This window comes from Mytilus edulis, chromosome 10 (assembly GCF_963676685.1).
Source record: "Mytilus edulis chromosome 10, xbMytEdul2.2, whole genome shotgun sequence".
Lineage (NCBI taxonomy): Eukaryota > Metazoa > Mollusca > Bivalvia > Mytilida > Mytilidae > Mytilus > Mytilus edulis.
In genome coordinates, this window is record NC_092353.1 from 42,086,792 (window position 1) to 42,108,893 (window position 22,102).

The 22,102-nt window shown below is 31.1% G+C and overlaps 2 long non-coding RNA genes across 2 annotated transcripts; both read right to left on the reverse strand.

Moving 5' to 3' along the window:
• Positions 1-2,813: 2,813 nt before the first annotated feature.
• LOC139492436 (uncharacterized) lies at positions 2,814-9,743 on the reverse strand. Its single transcript, XR_011656837.1, has 3 exons — positions 9,696-9,743; positions 4,780-4,886; positions 2,814-3,906 (listed from the first exon to the last, which is right to left on the reverse strand). It is a non-coding gene; the product is annotated as an uncharacterized lncRNA (long non-coding RNA).
• Positions 9,744-10,464: 721 nt separating this feature from the next.
• Positions 10,465-17,117, reverse strand: LOC139492437 (uncharacterized). Its single transcript, XR_011656838.1, has 3 exons — positions 17,082-17,117; positions 11,742-11,787; positions 10,465-10,542 (listed from the first exon to the last, which is right to left on the reverse strand). It is a non-coding gene; the product is annotated as an uncharacterized lncRNA (long non-coding RNA).
• Between the last annotated feature and the right edge of the window lie 4,985 nt (positions 17,118-22,102).

The following is a 22,102-nucleotide window of genomic DNA, read 5'->3' on the forward strand; positions in this document are numbered from 1 at the left end:
TAAGACGTAAGATATATAGAAAGATTAGGTAATAGTGCCAATGAATCAATTGTCCATCCATTTATAAAAGTTTAAGGTCAAAGTATGGCTTTCAATACGAAGCCTTTTGTTTTTATTTCAGGCGTTCAAATAATAATGGCTATAATTGGCTGCATTTCTGGGATAGTTTCTGTTATTACTATCATAGCTTCCATAATGAAAATGTTAGGTAAAGGAAGAGTTGAAGTCCAGGAAATTGAAATAAGGCAGGTAAAAAGTCATTTAAATAATACAAAATTAGTTCCCTGGAAAATAAATTAGGATATTAAAGTGGAATGATTACAGATTTCTACACAACAAAACATGTTAACTGAAATTACCGAATTATCGGACAATTTAGTTTGATATTGAACTGAACAGATCTTTATTGACTACAAGCGAATGTTCTGATCGATACTGAATTAATACAGCATAAAATTACATGAAAAAATATCATTAACATGATCTTAAAATTTGTTGTTCGTACTTTTTAAGATTGTTAGATTCAAATAGCTACATTTGTATTTGAGATCAATAACCATTTTTCCTTTTTTTATATACCAACATCTTTATCACATTATAAGAGGAACAACTGTTGATGAATGAGCACATAAACAGTACGGGAAAAATTAGAGGGGCGGGGTTACGGGGTGATACGGGTTTAGTATTACAAACGACAAACGAGCTTGTGGATCGTTTCAAAAGAAAATAGATTGTTATAAATTACAGTTTGTCCATTTTTTACATAATTATCTGTGGTCATTTTTAGTTATTCACATTCCTTCTAGTATGTTTCGAAATTGTTACTTTGAATGATGTATCAAAAATTTGAAAAAAAAATAGAAACTATTGCCCTCTTATTTGTAAATGGTAATTAAAAAAACGATCATAGCCGTAGGTTTACCTATGTCAATTTGATATAATAGAAATGTCTCGGATATTATTGAAATGGGGCAAAATAAGGCATTATTGAATATGCCTGGCAAATACATTTATCCTGATTTAGAGTAATTTCTCGCAATTTGATTGGCTGATATTGTCCTAATAAATTTCAGTACAATTTTTTATCTCTTCAATTGGAATTATCTCCCTTATTTATTACGTCAATTGGAATTATCTCCCTTATACCATTGACCAATAAAAATAAAAAACAATTGAGGTGCTTTTTAGTCATAATATTTTTTATTTTTCACATTTTTTTATTTAATATCTAGAATATATTTATTGATATTGTCCTAACATTGAATTTGAACATAATAATATGTAATATAACAAAATCAGGATAAATTCGTTACACAGTGTTCAATTGTCCTAATACGGAATTTATCGGGTCAATAAAATTCTCGTATTAGGACAATTGCACACTGTGTAACTAATAATATCGGAATGGAAGTGGGATTTTATAGTCAAACATTGTTGTGTATATCTCGCTTTTCATGTAATAAATAAACACCTTACATTGAGTGAAACAACGAAACACGAAACAATCTACCACAATGTAAAATCACAAAAACATTCCCATATTTAAAAAAAATGTTTATTTTCATGCGTATATATTCTACTTATGTAAAAAAAAAAAGAGTAACCATTCTATAAATTTCTGTCGAAGGTTGCAATGGAAATTGAAAGCGTATTTACAGACCAAACCTTTCCTATGTTCGATTTTGAAGATGTAGAAAGTGGGTCTGGTTTCAAAAGCATGCCACCATTGGAGCACCATGTCTTTCAGCATAATTCACACAGAGACTGACAACTCATATCTTGCTTCTCGTTTATTTTAATTTTTCCTTTTTACATATCTGTGAACTACGATCCACGGCTTATCATTGATCATGTATATATGTATGAAACTACGTTGTTGAATGTTTTAAGCTGTTACATTATATATTACATTTTGTATATGCCATGTTCGTAATTATTTTTTTGTGATTAAAATATTTACAGCTACAAAATACATCATTTAAAGTATGATGTCCAACAAAGAGTAGTATTTGAATAAAACGATGGCGCCGCGGTTTATAATTCAGTGAAAGGGGCACTAGCTACAAAACATATAATAACTCTAAAATATTTTATTTTTTTTGGTTCAACCGGTAATGAAAGTGAAAAAGTGAAAAATATAATTTGTTTTGAGCAGCCAGTATGGCAACATCGGTGATGAATAATTCATATACATGTGAATACATTAAATCCATATTTATTGCACTTCATTTCAACCCCTTAGCTAGATTACGCATGAATTAGGCTATTCAGTTACTTAAAAAATTGAAACAAAGGTAAATCAGTGATTGATTGCTTCTATCCACATAAACGCATTCTTATACATTTAAGAACGATGATTAACATATTTCAAACCTATGATATGAACTTAAACAAGTCTAGAAAATATTTAACGAGTTCGCTAGCTAGTTCCATCTATATTTGTGTGTATTTAGTTTAAATGACTGTTTTAACAAAAGTCTTTGGCCAATGTGAGCACTGGTTTGATGTCTGTATAATAAGGAGACGAGAGAAAACTTGCCAATAAGACATCAATACACCGCAGTTCAGATGAAGTTGACGTCAGCAAGTATTATAGGCAACCGTATGATCATCAACAATGATAAAAACTCACAAAGTTAAATAGGGTATAAAAGTTGTTTACATTGTAAAGTTTGGCGTAAGTTATTTATTTATTATTTCTAAGTTGGCCAAAATTGTTGCTCTTCAAAAGGATCACGTTTCTTTTGATTTATTAAGCAGAATTTAGAACGAAGATTGAAGCTGTTAGCATTACAAATATATTACAGACCTTTCAACCATACTTTATGGTAAATATATAAGACATACTAAATACAATATTATAATCTTAAAGGTCCACATATATGTTTAGGTACGACATACAGATCTGTAATTAAAGTTTTTCCATAGAGATAAACAACTCGAACATCTAGGCTATATATATTTATGTATATAAAACAAGTCGAAAAGGGTACAACATTACAAAAAATAAGTAAAATCAAAAACAAATGTTAACTATTTTGGATAACTAGTTTCCTCCATCAGTTAGATGACAAATGAGTCTTATCTTAACATGTGGTAGTCAAGCTGAACTTATAGTCTTAAACGTTATATAATTCATCACAGTTCAATACGTTGGTATTTTTTTCAATATTGATGTTATGGAAGGGGGATGAGATTCCTTACACTTGCATTTATATTTACTAATACCATGTATACGTTGATTTAAAAAGTGTAAATCGTCCTATACAACTTCAAATATCTCTAAATATTCCCCAAAAATAACAAAGGTTTGCTAATATGTTTATCCCCGCCACATTCTGTATGTATGTGCCTGTCCCCTATCAGGAGCCTGTAATTCAGTGGTTGTCGTTTGTTCAAGTTTATTTTTGTACATATATAAGGCCTTTCGTTTTTCTTTTGGACTGTTTTACATTGTCACTTTAGGTCCTTTTATAGCTGACTATGCGGTATGGGCTTTGCACATTGTTAAAGCCGTACGGTGACCTATATTTGTTAATTTCATTGTCATTTTGGTCTCCTGTGGAGAATTGTCAAATTGGCAATCATACCACATCTTCTTTTTACATGCACAATTAGATGATTTTATTAGCTAACATTATGGATGTTACAATGACATATTAGCTTCAAAATATTGTACATTTTATACACTGTCAGACATTTATTAGTTTCCGTTTCTTCTTTCACACTTGATGACGTTTATTGTTCCCTCTCTCGCGTTGTCCAAACCATTATATATAATTCATAATTATATTCACACTCTAGCTGATGTGTTAAATAAATACGGTTTTTCTTCTGTACTACACTTCACAATCCTCAATATGGCTTTTTTGTAACTGCATCACGAATGTTTTCTTCGGGTTCGACCTGGAAGTAAAATGACACATTGTAGAAAATTCGAAAGCATTATTAGACTAACGGCTGGATTTCATTTGCGTGGTTTATATGCTGCATAAACCTTTCGATTTTGTTTATTCTTAAACTTTCAATAAAGGAGATGTGAAATATGTCAAACCAGAGGCATTTAAATTCATCAATGAAAACAAACTGTCAACACATAATTTATGTATTTGTGCATGTTTAATAACTCTTTTTTTTTCTTTTTTTTTTTTTTTGGTTCCAAGTTTTGGTTCTCTTACATTTGATGCGTTTCCCTCGGTTTTGGTTTGTAATTCGGATTTGTTTTTTTTTCTCTCTATCGATTTATGAATTTCGAACAGCGGTATACTACTGTTGCCTTTATTTAAAGAACATCATTCAGCATGTCTTCCATAGTGATCAATCATTATAAAATCAAGATAATACTTTAATCCCCTTTTGTTAACTCAACAACCGCTTAAATTGCTACTTTTTTTCTTCTTCTCTTGAAAACTTATTTTAACAACATCGTTTCGATGAAGATTGTTGTCCTGAATATGCATAAAACATTTTTCAATTGACATAAGGAAAACAATAACCTTTCAATAATCAAAGATGATTATTATCATGTAACGTTTACATTTCATGAATTGCAAATTAGAAATTGAAAATATCAAAACATCTCACAATAACATCAAACTTGTTTACATTTCAAACTAAATAGTTTTTTTTTTACTGATAAGATTTTCATGTACCTTTTCTTGTGTCATCATTTATATAACATATTTATCTAGTAACATAGATTCATAAGCTTGTTTTTTTTTCGTCATTTCTCAAGAATGGTTGATCACTTTATGATGTATAATTAGTATAAAATGTTACCCAATCTGATGATGAATTAAAATCGGACATTGCAACTGTTTCTTGGACATCATCAGAAGAGTTTTCTATTTCCATTGGTTCACAATATTCCGATGAATCTTCAATAGCTATTAATACATTACAATATTTCAAATTCATTGAGTGAGGAAACCATTTACGATTTAAGCAGATATCAGGAAACACTTACAAATTACAGTTTGCACTAATGTCAAGATAAATATGACAAGTACATGATTGAATTCAGACCCAATATGTGTACTTGGCAGTAAATAGATGTAAATTGTGAATTTTCTCCCTAGCTACAGTAGTATTAACAACACTTAGTCAACTGTAACTCATATATCGATAATGGTCAACCTTATGACGTCGGTGACACTTTCGATGAAAGAACTTCAAGTTTATTATATTGAAAGTAACCCAAGTTGGCCAAAATTGTTGCTCCACAATAGGATCATGTTTCTATTAATCTATTAAGACGTACTTAGAACGAATATCGGAGCTGTTAGCATTACAAATATATTTCATACCTTTAAATCGGACTTGATGAATTGTATATATATATAATATATATATAGATTGCCTAACAATGTAATTTTAACACACTATTTAGTATGTAAATATAATAATGATTAAAATATTTACAAAATGATGAAAATAAACGCAATATTTCGCTAGACCAACCAGCTTTATCAAGCGTGCATCTATCCAGGTGAAATCGGATCATCTACAATATATATATATATATATATATATATATATATATATATATATATATATATATATATATATATATATATATATATATATATATATATATATAGATTGCTTAACAATTTAATTTTAACACACTATTTAGTATGTAAATATAAGAATGTTTAAAATATTTACAAATGATGAAAATAAACGCAATATTTCGCTAGACCAACTAGCTTTATCAAGCGTGCATCTATCCAGGTGAAATGTAGATGATAAGAAACTTTTGCAGCTCAACGTCTATGTTGCACTTAACTGCCTTTAGAATAAGAAAATTTTGCAGCTCAATGTCTATGAGTACTTGAATTTAGCTGCTTTGAAAATAAGAAAATTTTGCAACTCAATGTATATGTTGTATTGGATTTAGCTACCTTAAAAATACATAATTGGTAGGTGAAGTTAGCAACGTCCATTGGCCAATATTACGGGATAACACGGACGATGCTGTGTTTTAAATTATTCTTTATCTTCTTAAACACATATTTGTGTTTAGTTACTACGTAATTTGAGCAAAAGACAACTCGACCACTTAGGCTTTAATTATTTATATATATAAAACAAGTCAAAAAGGGTACAACATTACCAAAAAAAAATATTCAAATGTCTCAAAATATTCCCAAACATCAAAGGTTTGTACATGCTTTGCACAATAGTTATCAAAGGTACCAGGATTATAAATTAGTACGCCAGACGCGCGTTTCGTCTACATAAGACTCATCAGTGACGCGCATATCAAAATATGTATAAAGCCAAACAAGTACAAAGTTGAAGAGCATTGAGGATCCAAAATTCCAAAAAGTTGTGCCAAATACGGCTAAGGTAATCTATGCCTGGGATAAGAGAATCCTTAGTTTTTCGAAAAATTCAAAGTTTTGTAAACAGGAGTTGAACAAATTAGATGACTTCATTAGCTAACAGTATTGAGGTTGCCTTTGAAAACAACGATTTTTTAAACTCAAAATATTATAGATTTTTTGCAGACATTTATTATTTTCTTTTTCATCTTTCAAACTTGATGACGTGTATGTATTATCCTCAACTTATTATAAGTGTTTTGCCGTTTGTTGAAGTTTGAAGTTTGAAGTTTAAAGATATAGCCTCCCTGGCATTTTCCAAACCATAATTATATTCAGACTCTAGCTGATGTGTTATAAATAATATTATTTTACTTCTGCACTACAAACCACAATCCTCACTAAGTTAATTACATTAAAACCGTGGATACAAATACAAGGTCGAGTAATAACCTCTACTAGAGAAATTCTTTTTGGACATTCCCATGAAACGCGGAGGTTTGACTGGCCACAAAAACGGGTTCAACCCACCATTTTTTTTCTGAAACTGTGCTGTTCCAAGTCAAAAATATTGCAGTTGTTATTTTATAGTTCGCCCCTATGTATGTTACATTGTCGTATGTTTTGTGTTGTTCTTTACTTTTCGTTGTTTTCCTCTCATAGTTGATGTGTTTCCCTTAGTTTAAGTTTATAAACAAGAGTTGTATTCTCTCAAAATATTTATGACTTTTGAATATCAGTAAACTACTGTTGCCTTTATTTATAACGCAAGCTCTGACATACCGTATCACTTGACACCATGTTAACTGCAATAATATGTGCTCCTCAAATATTGGTAAATACAATGGGAAGTTGACAATTGACATACTGAATTCATCTCTATTGATTTTAATAAAACATGTTCATGTCGATGTCTAAATATCAACATGCTAGAACGATACCTTTTCCAATTATATTCAGTGGGATCTTTTATTTTTAATCAATGTGACCAGTTTATGCGGTTAACTTTGTCCGTTTTCCATAATTTCGAGAAAGGGCATGACCATTATAGCGTAACGTGAAGTGAATGGAAATTGTAAGCTCAACTTCATTGTTTGATCTGCATTTTTTTTTATTAGGACAAAAATTTATAAAAAACATGGGTATCTATCAAAACAGCCGGAAACTCCAGCTATATATTTATTACGCATGATGTAAAAACTTTCAATTATGAAACCCTTGATAACTTTTTATGAAGTCAATTGCACTTGAAGGACAAATATAATGTTCGTCTCACAAGGAAATTTACGTCGCATGATATCACAAATTTATGGTTTTGGTAAATAAAACGCATAAAATCACTTACATTTTCGTCTAAAAGGCTGAAGATACACAAATTGACTCATGGACGACAATGCTATATGGATTATTGCAGATATACTGTATTGTTCGTTAAAAATTACAAGATGGAACGTTGTACGTTTACCATTTGATTTTACCATTTGATTAAGGACTTTCCATTTTGAATTATTTTCCTCAGAGTTCAGTATTTTTGTTATTTTTCTTTTTGCCTAAATAATAAATAACTAACACAAAATGTCTTTATTTCATTAAGAACTAGGAAAACGTATAACTTTTTTTATGTTTTGTCTATTATGCATACACATTCACTGAAATATTAAATATACTTACTTTCCATTTCATTAGGACTTGCAGGAATGTGTTCTTCATGAATATCCTATAAAATTTAAGAACATAGAGCATTTGAGTGAGGCCTAAGTCAATAATTTATTGTAAAGAACAAACATTCTAATGCAACAAATTTGTAACGTTCATTTTGATTGGATAACGTCACATATTTACATGGCATCAATTGATAATTGATGCTATGTGACGTACGCGCAAGCGCAGACGGCATATGACAAACTTTAAATACATGTTTTAACGTTGTTTTTAGTCAGTTTCATTAGAAGGGTGATAACAATATTGTATTTTAAGCTCCGACGGCATCAATTGGGGATTTGATGGTCGCAAATACCCGTTTACTGTCTCCGCTAACGCGTCGCCAGTAAACTTAATTTGCGACCATCAAATCCCCAATTGATGCCGTCGGAGCTTAAAATACAATACAGTTATCTCCTAATTTTCCAGTTTGTTATATTTGTGTTACACCATTGACGACTGTAAACTATGATTACTATCGATAGGCAATTGATACAATATATCTAACAATAACAATGGAATGCTTCTCAAAAAATCCAACCCATCTTAACCCACATCATTCATTTAAGCTTATTTCCGTTTTAGCTCACCTGGCCCAAATGGCCTAGTGAGCCTTTCACAATATTTGGCGTCCGTCGAACGCGTCTGTCATCCGTCGTCGTCGTCGTTAACTTTTACAAAAATATTCTCCTCTAAATCTACTTGGCCAAATTTAACCAAATTTGTCCACAATCAGCATTGTGAAATCTAGTTTAAAATATGTGTCCGATGACCCAGTCAACCAACCAAGATGCCCGCCATGGCTAAAAATAGGAAATACGGATTAAATGTAGATTTTGTCTTTTATGTTGAAATTGTTCATCAGGTCAAAATGTATCTGCCCTGAAATTTTCAGATGAAACGGACAACCCGTTGTTGGTTGCTGCCCCTGGATTTGTAATTTTAAGGAAATGTTGCCGTTTTTTATTATTATGTTGAATATTATTATAGATAGATATAAACTGTAAACAGCAACAATGTTCAGCAGAGTTAGATCTACAAATAAGTCAAACATGACTAAGATGGTCAATTGATCCCTTCAGGAGCTATTGCCCTTAATAGTCAATTTTTAACAATTTTCATAATTTTTGTAAATTTTTGTGAAGTTTTACATAATATTTTTTTCTGTTACTACTTGGCCAAGTACATTATAGATATAGATAATTGTAAGAGGCAAGAATTTCAGTAAAGTAAGATCTACAAGCACATCACAATCACCAACACATAATGTTTTCATGAATCCATCTGTGTCCTTTGTTTAATGTGCACATAGACCATGGTGAGCGACACATGCTCTTTAGAGCCTCTAGTTTCATTATGAAACGGTGTTCAATAAAGTGCGACCCTTCGGTTGGTTTACTAAAATAACTGATGCATAAAATATTCTGCATCGCACAGTCCATCAATATCAAAATATCAAATACTACAATCTCAGAAATGATCTCATCGCAGATATATTCAGTTAGGCGTCATAAAAGAACAAAACGAAATAAAATACGTTTATCTTAAAAAAAAATTAGCACTCAAGTATTCTCTAAAGTTGGAATTAAGACTTTCAAGTAAATTAAATTGTTTTACCACTTGGTCGATTATGAATTTGACTTCACTAAAATTCCAAAATCTACTTACGGTGTATCTCATTGGTACTTGCAGGAATATGTTCTTCAGGATAATCCTAAAGAATTAAACAAAACCAAAAGCTTTTGATCGAAGTCTATTAATCTTGAACATTATTTTAGACAGCTTTTTAGGTCGTCATGTGAGCACAAGCATGAAATGTAATGAATGAAATCTCGAAATACCGTTGATTCTTTGTCGTGCTTTGGAAACTTGTATATTCAGATTGTTCCAATACTTGTTATGTTTTAATAGTGAGGCCATCCAACCCTACTTTAAGGTTTGCTTATGTGCATTGTCTCTACGCCTTTTGTGCTTCGTTGATGCATATTTGTATGTTTGTATAGAGATTAAGATTATGACACAATGTTGACTGCTGTATTCCTTTTTTCTACATTTTTACTGATTACATCCATTACGTCTGTTTGTTTTGTTCACTGATCGTTGTCAATATAATGGAATTTGATGCGACTGTCAAGCGAGTGAGAGGTTTAGCTAGCTATAAAACCAGAATAAGTTCACAATTTTCTGCATAGGAAAATGCCTGTACCAAGAAAGTTCTTAAAATATTTTCCCATTTGCATATGGACTTTAATTTGCCTTTTGCATTTTCCTTGGGGTTCAGTATTTTTGTGATTTTACTTTTTATTAATGAAGCGATGTACCCTAAATTATGACGCTACTTTTGTTACCGAAACTAAATACCCAATACAAATAAAATTCTCCATCACGTATGAATATTCAAACCTACAAACATAGAAGTGAACTCTTATTATATGTACCTCTTCTTGAACATCAACACTAGTTGTTGGTCCTCTGTGGTCGTTAGAATAACGATTGCTGCTTTCTATGTTTGATTCTAGAAATAGAAATATTTCGGCGTTAAACGACTGCATTAGAATAAGTTAATTCCCCTTCTGAAACATGATCTTGTTTCCGAACAACACCATACACTTTTGGAATAATAGATAAATTGAATCCTGTTATATCACGTATTGTACTAAGGTTTTTTACAGTTTTAATTTTGTTCGAAAAATTGCAACAATATCTTTTTATATGTGTGGGGAGAATGAGTGCAGTTACCAGACATGGTGTTTTGATTATTTCGAAGGTTATATTTTCTTCCAGTTTCGACCACAATTTGTTAACAGTATTCTTTATTGTGTTATTTTAGATTTAATAATTTCTTTCTCTTTTTATTGTATTATAGATGAAAGTGTGAATTAGTTTTAATTTAGAAACTTATAATATATCATTACTAAGTGTACGTCATTTTTGGATGCATAAATGTGACCAAACGTTTTACTTATTCGATTGTCATTGATGGTATTTGCATGGTTATAGTTTTATGTTTATGTTGGACGGTTTGTTGTGTTATCTAATCTGTTCAATTATCTAAAATCAGTATCAATCTATTACTCAATTATTTTTTTATTGTTTAGTTTAAAAAAACGCATCGCTTGTACGCGTGTGCATAATCATTCAATTTGTACTTCATCAGTAAAAGTTTCCTCCACAAACTACTACACCAAATTTAAAGTTGAAAATAAATAAAATCGACATTACATAAGTATTACAGTCATTATCATTACGATATAAATATATGAGTGTGTTTAAACTCATTAGAAACATATTTTTTTTGGAAAATGTTTAGGTCTCTAGATACCAGATATCTTCAAATATGTAATGGTACTAATTGAGTGTTTACATGTTTGAATTCGCATGCCGGTTATTGCATGCATACACTTGCTATAATTTACGCTAAGTTTCATTTGGATATCATCCCAAGTTTTTGTTCCCGTTCATGCTGATTGATCTGTAGTTTATTATGTTGTGCTTTGTGTACTATTGTTTGTCTAATAATGAGCGTTTACTTTTCTACCCACCACGTTGTCTGTTCCACTCTCAACATATGTCCCTCTGGTATCTTTCGTCCCTCTTATGTCTCGTGAGCATATATTCCACATCTTCTTTTCTAATCACAAATATGAGGACTTCTGGCTTGTTTGAATTCGAAGAATGTTGATAGGGTTATCCATCATTTAAACATTTACTTACTCCTTGTATCAATACACGTTTTCTGTTCGAGTTCTTCTTGGTTTTCCTAAACAATCCGATTAAATATTATTTTCAGAAAATTGTTTGACACATAAATTCATTCATAGGATTAAGTCTATATAAAACACACTGTGTATCATCGCCACCGGAAATTTGGTACTAACGAAGCGGAGAGAAATAGAAAAAAAGTAAACAAGTTAAGAATTCATTCAATTTAAAGCATTTCCACTCATTTGATGAATGTGCCGCTTAAGAAATGATTTTTTGATATATTATTCTTTAAATTATTACGCCGATAAGTACAAAATTAAGACAGGATTTTGTGTTATACTCCAAAACTTGCACTTAGTACCGGAAAATTTCGAGGTCGATCGTCCTCTGTCGACCCATTCTCAAGATATTGAACAGTTTTTCATAATTTTTCCAGACACGATTTTAGATTATTATAGTTTGGAATCATATTACTGAAATTTATTGTAAAAAAGATGTTTTTTTACAGAATATAGACCATATAAAATAAAGTTTAGGGTATGGCAACATGCTCGTGTTGACACATTTACTGTTTGGCAATTTGTTTTCAACTGTATGGCAACTTGATAATTTTAGAATATTTATTTACCGTCCTTTCAAAGAAAATAAAGTACTGAGTTCAAATTACTAATTATGCATTAGATAAAAAAACCATCTGCTTGGCAGAATTTAAGGTGTATACACAATATAAGAGCTGGGGGGATTTAGGCGGGTGCGTGGCGGACGTGCGCCCCCTAAAATTTGCAAGGTATGGATTGTCTTCAAATTATTTGAGTATCAGAAGAGACCATTCTATTTTTTTTTACATTCAAAGTATATAAAACAGTCAGTTTAACAGAATCAACATGATTACTTATCAACTGACCTGCGATTTATTTAAGTTCTATAAATGTTATATAATACAAAGGAAGGTGTCAAACGCGGAGCTGCGTTTGATTAAGAAATAATTGATGCAAGCTAAACTTTACTGTAGTTTTAACATGGGTAGGCATTATATTCGTGATTATTATTGCCTGAGCGATAGTGAGAGCTAAAATAAAAAGAATATGATGCCTACCCATGTTAAAACTACAATAAAGTAGTAGCTTGCATCAATTATTTCGATTCTGATTAGAACAAGTAAGGCAATTTCTATGTCCGATGTGTATTGGTGTAGCGCCTTTGAATATGCTCTTCCATGAATCTCACTTTTTCTTTGGTAAACAAGCAAACGACTGACAATTATGTGATTTTTAGGGGGAGCTAAGAGTTTGAACAGCCTGCAAGAACGGATGTCGTATCTAGGTCAAATATGTCAATTTCCAAATGCACCACATTAAAGTCATAATAAAAACATGTGCATCATTTAAGAGTTTAGAAGTGTTTTAAATTAATGAAATATATTAAATACAGGGACAATTTGATAAAAATTCACTATTCTGCAGTAGTCAATATACGTATGTGCAAACAAATTTTATTGGATTTAGAGCATGGGTTTATTCACACAGCGAAAGAAGCACGTCATATTAGAATGAAAAATAAAATAGGTTTTTAGCAGTTAAAGTACAAACAATTGTTACATTGTATTTGCGGATTTTATAATACATTTCTTTGATAATCTAAGTTCCAAAACATCCCTAGAAAATAAATATAACCTCGTAAATGCATATCTCATTCTGGCGGTAATGTAAAGTCTGTCACGACCTCCGATATTCAAAAAAGTAAAAACAGATATTATGAAAGGACAATAAAAATCACGACAAAAAGTAGAAATTTTCGTTTGAAAAATCTAATAATAGTATTGGACCGTCAGGTGAGCTGTTGTGATCTGTCTCGTCTCACTTTGCTTCCGTCGGTCCGCTCGTCTATCTGTCAACTCTTCACATTTCCATCGTCTTAACTGAAGTTGTCGGGGCTGGTGTGATGGTGTGTTAAAGTTATCCTTAAGTGAACCGATTTCATTTCAAATTATTGAAACCATGTACAATTGGCTTAGACACATTGAGGATCTGCAAACAAGGGTTATTTTTTTTTGTAATGAATCTGTATTTCTTTATGCATGTAACAACTACCAGCAGACTGTCTTTAAAGGATTGGTTGAGATATTTATTACCTGATAATGCTATATAGATCATTTTACAAAAAGTGCTGGTGTCTTGATTGTAGATAGGTTTGCTTAGGAACACAGAATCAAAATAAAATGTTCGCATAATCTTCAGCTTCTGTTTTTGGGCTGCAGCTTTATAACTGTAGCTTTATAAACTCGTATATATGCAATATAAAATCTCTATTGCGTAAGTTAGTGGTGTTAGGAGATTGTTGTAGATTTTTCAAATTTGCCGGAGACCTTGCCAGCATAACTTGAAGGTTCTTCGCGGAACAGCAATACATTGTTACACCTCTGTCCTTCCATCCGTCAGTAAGTCACTAGTGATTGTAGATTGTTGTCAGGGTGGATTTAAGCGGTTTTTGCCCGAAACTTTAATTTTTCGCTAATTTTACCTCACAATAGTTCGAAATACCTACATTGCACCCCTTTAGAAGAATATTTTAATGACTTTACCTCAAAAAATTTAAAACTTTGCACTTTCCCTAATCTGAAATCCTGGATCCGCCCCTCAAGGCTTGAACACAGTCCTATTACATCTCTAAAAACCAGATGTATACAATTTGAATACGACATATACAAAAGCAGGTAAATATTGTAACTGTTTCACTGACCTGTTTTTATGCCCTGACGTAGCGTTAAGTGTACCCATGTCCGTGCGACCCGTCAAATCAAATAACATGTAATAAGGACTGGTTGAAATTTTTTTCAATCCTGACGGTGTATACTCATAAATTCTTTTGGAAAAATCCACGAAAATATAACTGTTGATTTGATAGCATTCATTTATTTATTTGCCCTCGTAAATAGTTTCGTTTAAAAAAAACGTAATCGGTAAATTCTTATCATGAAAGAGTCGGGTACACCTTTTTACATCCAGGCGTGCTTAAGTTTCACCTTTCTTCCTTCTTATTACGAAAAATGATTTTAGCATCTACAAAATGTATCTAAAGATTAGATTATTTACACACGCACACACACAAAATTGGGGATAACTGTTTATTTTGAAACACAATTAATTCACACTTATATTCAACCAAACAGATCAGACCGAGATCCATACTTTATAAGTTTCAAAACAGAGAAGGTGACTTTGTTTGAAAACAAATAATCACTGCTACTATATCTTTTAACGCAAATGCAAGTCTTACTTGTATCATTATACAATTTTAATTGATTGAATTTGCTGAAACTAAACAAGAAATGCAATCTTATTTTCAAAAAAGAAACAAGAAAATTAATTCGAAACACAATTCACAACTTATTTCTCCTAATTTTCGATGAAAACAAAGTATTTTCTTTACTTTATGTGTCTGTCAGAATTCTCGATCGTGTGGTTCTGTGGTTGTCGTTGGTTCATCTCTATCATATTCGTTGTTTTTCATCAATGGTTTCGTTATAAGTTAGGCCGTTAGTTTTCTTGTTGAATCCTTCCACATATTTAATGTCGGTGCTTTTCATAGCCGACTATAAGGTGCGTGTTTTCGTTGTTGAAGGCCATAGGATAGCATGTAATTGTTTACATACACTCACGATGGATATATCTCATTTGCTATCATACCACATCTCCACTATTTTTATTTAAAAAAACCAGCACCAACAAAAGGTGAATGGTAGGTTTATTTTATTGAACTTACAAAATTTCACCCTAACAACAAATTATAAGACAACTGCCGTTAGTAGTATAACGATATATGAATGTATTTAGGATAATATGGTTGAAAAAAAAACTTTTTGTACTAAGTCGAATAGCGGTACGCAACGACGACTTCTGAACGGAATTACGGGCGTATATTTAATATAGTTTATTTTGTATATTTGTAAGCCTGTGAAGCTTTGATATCGACAAATATCGTCACTTGATATTAACAGTGACAATATATTGCAAGACGTCGTACAGACAAAAGTTGTTATTTTGCAATTCGCCGTACAACGTCATGCAATTCGCCGTACAATAACCAAACAATGTTTTTGTCCATATTCTTTAAAAGACATTTTTTTACAACAAATTTCAGTAAATATGATGCCACACTGTAATAATCTTAAAACGTGTCTGGAAAAATTATGAAAAACAGTTCAATATCTTGAGAATGGGGCGACAGAGGACGGTCGACCCCGACATTTTCCGGTACTAAGTGGCAAGTTTTGGAGTATAATACAAAATCTTGTCTTAATCTTATACTTATTGGCCTTATAATTTAAAGAATTATATATCAGAAAATCATTTCTTAAGCGGCACCCTCATCAAATGAGTGGAAATGCTTTAAATTGAATGAATTCTGAACTTGTTTACTTTTTTTTCTATTTCTCTCCGCTTCGTTAGTACCCAATTTCCGTTGGCGATGATACACAGTGAAACACATATGCAATAACTCTAATGTAATATCTGAAATATCCTGGCAAAATAATTGTTCACCATAGTTAAATTATAATCAAATATATATATAGTTATGTTGAAATATTAGGATAACTAGTAGTGGGAGATATTATGGAGATAATTGTGCAAATCGTGATACAAGCATGAAATTTGGAATAGAGGTTGACTAAACGATAATTTAAAAAAATCAGCTGCTGAGATACAATAACAATATGTTAATGAATTTGAACTTATTTCATATAAATGAATACAGCGGCTGTTATAATTGTATCATTGGTCAGTGAAAACAATGTTTGAATCGGAATATCTTTTTTTCAAAAAGATTTGTACTGCAGTAAGTCACAACTTCTTAAGGACAAATTAATAGATATAAAACAAAAGCTTACCGAGAAAAAATTGTGTCGACATCATTTAAATGTTAGTAAACTCTGAATATTTGAATAACAAATTTAACTTGGTAAAGATATTTGCCAATTGTTATAACGGTCGGTCAAAATACATCATCATGACCACTACAGGTAAGATAATTTATATTGAAAAAGATAAATGTTCCCGCTTCTAAACCATGACTTCTGATCGAAATCTTTATTTTTCATCGAACAGTAATGTGTGATTATTTATGAAATTGCATTTAACACGTAAGAAAGAAATACTAATGATTTCTTAACCGGTGAATAATTCAAACTTTAATCAACAGATCATTGCAATTTTTATTTATTAATTAAAAGAAATACAAATAATTCCTTTATTTCAGATGTGGTATTCATCCATATCACCTTATTTTCTTATGAAAAATCCTACAATCATTTTATTGAACTGGATTTATATCTTTTATCTAATAATGTACCTCATCTAGGTCGTCTGCTTGTATATTGGTGGGTCTCTATCCAGGTCAGATTCTAGGGAATAAAAGTTGTCTCTTTCCAGGTCAGATTCTAGGGAATAAAGGTTGTCTCTTTCCAGGTCAGATTCTAGGGAATAAAGGTTGTCTCTTTCCAGGTCAGTTTCTAGGGAATAAAGGTTGTCTCTTTCCAGGTCAGATTCTGGAAATAAAATTGAATAATCAAGACAGCATCGTGTAAAATATATCATATTTAGGAATTTCAATAGTTCTTACAAACACGCAGTAATAAAATATTATTGTACAATTTGAATAGCATATAAAAAATAAAGAGATGTGTTATGATTGCTAATGTGAAGTGGATGTTAACAGTTCAGTTGCAATAGGTAACCTTATCAGATGGATACAAATAGAAATACATCTAACAAAAGCACAAAGTTGACCTGGACATGTACTTATACATCTCAATGACAAAAGGACACTTAATACAGACCTGAGATCTTAGCTCAAACAATTACGTTCATGTTGATTTCAATTCACCACGTAAGAGAAAACAAAATCTATTAACGAATGGTTAACTTCCTTTAGATCATAATGTCGAGATCGTGTTAGCTGGTGTTAAAGAATTTCTATAGTAATAGAAAGATATGTAATGAATACCTACTTTTATTTTCGTTATTCTTTTTTGACTCGTACTTTTCTTTACATTTCTACAAATAGATTAACAACTTCAACTTTTATTAACACTCTAGACAGTTTACACTGTAACAAGAGGCAGACAAATAATACAAGTAATAATTTACAATTTACAAACATATATCACATAAAACAAAATCATGTCATGTTAACATTATTTTCACTAATGGAATCAAAAATCAATCAAAATCACAAAACGAAGAAATACAATATTTCGTCTTCAAATTTCAACTATTTTTTATTTTGTTTAGCAAGTTCGGAAACAACATCTTGTGATCGAAATAAGATGACAGTCCTACTGACAAGACTTCATAAAACAGCATTCATGAGACGTCAAAACTAGGTGAGCTATTTTAGATATGTGTTATGTTTAGAATAGTTAATGAAAAGCAATTCATCAATACGTACCTTGTCTGCAGCTTATATTTCTTATGTTTAGATGTTTATTGACCTAACTATTTTTTATAAACACTTTAATGTATTGATGTATTTAGTTAGTTTTTTGTAGATAATTGAATTTTAATGTGTTATGTCTTACTTTTCTAAGAAGTAGGTTCAGTAAGAACCTTTTTATCAAATATATTACATTTTCTGTTAAGTGTTTGAGGTATGATACAATGTGGTAATGGTTATATAAGTATTATTTTAGAATCTAACAAGAACAAGTTGTATGATTAGGTCTGCATATGATACTCCCATGTTATACACTGTTATATAGTTTAAGGAAAATATCGACTTGTAATTTGTTGCGATTCATGTACTATATACATCATCATGTACATTACACAATATTACAATCTACATAGTATACCTCTTGATTATTCTCTTCTGATACGTTATATAGATATAGGAAGATGTGGTGTGAGTGCCAATGAGACAACTCTCCATACAAATAATAATTTAAAAAGTAAACCATTATAGGTTAAAGTACGGCCTTCAACACGGAGCCTTAGCTCACACCGAACAACAAGCTATAAAGGGCCCCAAAATTACTAGTGTAAAACCATTCAAACGGGAAAACCAACGGTCTAATCTATATTAACAAAACGAGAAACGAGAAACACGTATATATTACATAAACAAACGACAACTACTGTACATCAGATTCCTGACTTAGGACAGGTGCAAACATTTGCAGCGGGATTAAACGTTTTAATGGATCCAAACCTTCTCCCTTTTTCTGAAACAATAGCATAACATCACAACAAAGAAAAACATACGATAAAATATCAATTGGCAGACTTAACTCAATAAAAAAATGCCTGTATTGTTTGTATCTTTAACTACCGTAGAATAAGGTGGTGGTCTTTCACTGTTCGATTCTTTAGTTAAGAAAAACATAAAAAAAAAAAAATGTTACAGTATTAGAATAATTAACATTTTACAAATAAAGAAATATGATTTTACCTAGATGTCCCGGTTCTCGTGAATAGGGCAATGTAAATAAGGTACACTACAAAGTATATGTTGAAATAAAAGCCAATCAAATATTGAGATGTACGGTTAACCGAAAATGAAGCTCTGTAATGTTTATTTCTCCTCTTAAATTAAATGATACGTAAAAATATATTGAAATAAAAATATATGAGTAAGTAAGAAATTATTTCGTTTGTATAATTTAGACATCTTATAATATATTCGAAGTCAGTATTCGTTTAAAAATGTCTTCAGAAATATAAAACAAACTTACTATTGTAGAATTCTGTGTTGCCTGTTGTTTTTCTTTGGTCAAACTCATCATTATGATCGTACGAATACTAACACAAACAATATTGAAAAATGTTCAGATACATATACTTAATAGCGAAAAATGCTCACTTGAGATTTCTAATGGATAGTGAATAATATACAATTGAAATCTAATTATCATACCTTAATTATTTAAGTATGTATCATTAACATGATTAAGGTATCACAGATCAAACTTTTTTGTTCATAGTGTGTTAATTTGCCTTTTTGTATTGAGTAAAGCTTTCCATGTTGTGATGTCAACCTATTTTTGTTTCAAAGAACCAATGCACTAAATTCAATTTATAGGATTTAGTTGAACATTTTAAACCTGTTTTGGGGAATGTATTACTTGACAAGAACAATATAAATGTAGGACAAAATCGGACGAAAGTTGTTCAAAGAATACGGTACCAAGCATGTGACAAAATGACGGGTATGTAACAGAGGTATCGTAATTGCTGATGGATTGGTGGATAGCTACTGGTTTTTCAACGTTCAGTGACAAGTATTTCATGCATACTGCAAGACCAAACTAAGTTGGGCAGACGACAAGAGCGAAATGGAGACAAATTCGTTGTTCAAAATTTATTTCAAAGTGTTATTTATGAAGTAAAACGTGTATACGAAAAGTAAATTTTACTATTATTTATTGAACGAAATAAAAAGATGAAAACCGCTAAAAGAAATTAAACCCGATGAATGACACTCCTTGTTAGATTTGGGTTTGGCAGACCTTAATGGATAAAACAATTATTCAAATTACACGCATCAGCGCACACAGGTTTGTCGAATAGGCCAGTTGTTTGGAGGAAAGTTACCGAAAACCACGCCTACCTTTAACTAATACCCAATCAAATACCTGTACAGAGATTGTGTTGCGTTTTCAATATTTGAAAAAGTTTAGACTCCTAATTCAAACTTAGAAGTATAGAGGTATAGAATATGCCCGTAATGCAATTTTTCAATAAATTTTATAAATTATTTCACGGACCTAGTGAGGAAAAAATACAAATTTAAAAATTTGCAAATTACAAATATTTCGAAATCCTTGATTATGCTAATAACGGAATAGAAACTAAGTGGATATCATATATGACAAATGTTTTTGATAATTACGGTATGATCTGCGGTATGATTATGTTCAATATTATAATGCACAGTTTGAAATAAATGGGTGTCAAAATGTATCAAACAAACACCCATAGACCAGTTTCAACAAGAATACTTTGCTGTTATTACAGAATTGCATAAAACTTAATGTTGTCGTATTTCAAAAAAAAATAATAATTTGAAAACTACTTTTCATAATGACATATTTACCTTTCTAAATTCATTTATATATTATGCAAATATAGATGTGGTAGTCAGCCGCCACTTGCCGATCGAATCTGGAAGGTGGCAGGATTTAAAGAGAGTAAACATAATCTACCGTCTCTGTGACACAAACAACATTGGTGACGAGTACCAATACAAATATGAATTGTAGAACATTTTAACTATAGAAAGAAGGACATTTTTACGGAACTACTGTTAGTCAAACCCTAATATCTTTAAAGTTTATCAACAGTTAAACTCATCAAATAATTCCTTTAAACTATAAAAAAAAATTACACGAAGAAAGCCTAAGGGTGAAGTACAAGTGAATATATCATAAAGATTATATTTAATCCCGATTCGTCCATGGAAATGGAAAACTCTAGATTCTCTTTGATATTTACCTGAGTGATCATAAAACAAAAATCTAACAAGACTTTCAAAAGTTGGTCAAAAATGAATAGAAATAAAAGATTTGTGTGTAGACGAGTAACAACATTGCATTAGCATGATTAGGAAATTTGACCAAATGAATGAAATAAACTTTTAAAAAATAAGTGCACATCTTTCTAGTGGCGAAAACCACGCATATCGAGTTACGAAAGAGAATAAGTACATTAATAATAATTATGATGTCAATTTTATGAAATTATAGGGTTTTAATCAGGAAATAATCTTAAACACGATTCGTGATTCCCCATGTATATAGATTAAAACAGAACTATAATTTTTATTCTTAAATTAAATTCTGAAATACAAAAGCATGGCTCTGATACTTGACAGTTCAGCGAACACTATTACATGAAATACACAATGCTATTGACCGAACACAAAGGTGAGAGATTCAAATTGTAAAATCAGCCGCTGGACGGTAGAATTTCGATGAATCATTCAACGATAATAAAAGACTTTTGAGTGTGCAAATATGATATAAATACTTTTAATTTGTTGAAATAACACCTTTTTGTCAAATGGAATACTTGTTAAACTGTTCCAGCCATTGTTACTAGTGACTATCAGTCCATTGCGATATTTCACAGCTCTTTTGCAAATTTTGAAGAAGAAAAAAAGAAAAAAGAAAAATTAATAGTCCTAGGAGACGTCTTCATTTGTTTAAAAATGGTATGAACGAATACTGTTATATGTTATGAAGTGCAAGCTTATGTTGATTTATCACATACATGTGTTTCTATGGATTATTTGTCCAATTTCTCTATTGTATCTTCGATTTCTTGCACATAGATACATGAAATTAACTGAAACTCGAAAATCAATACATTTTCGGC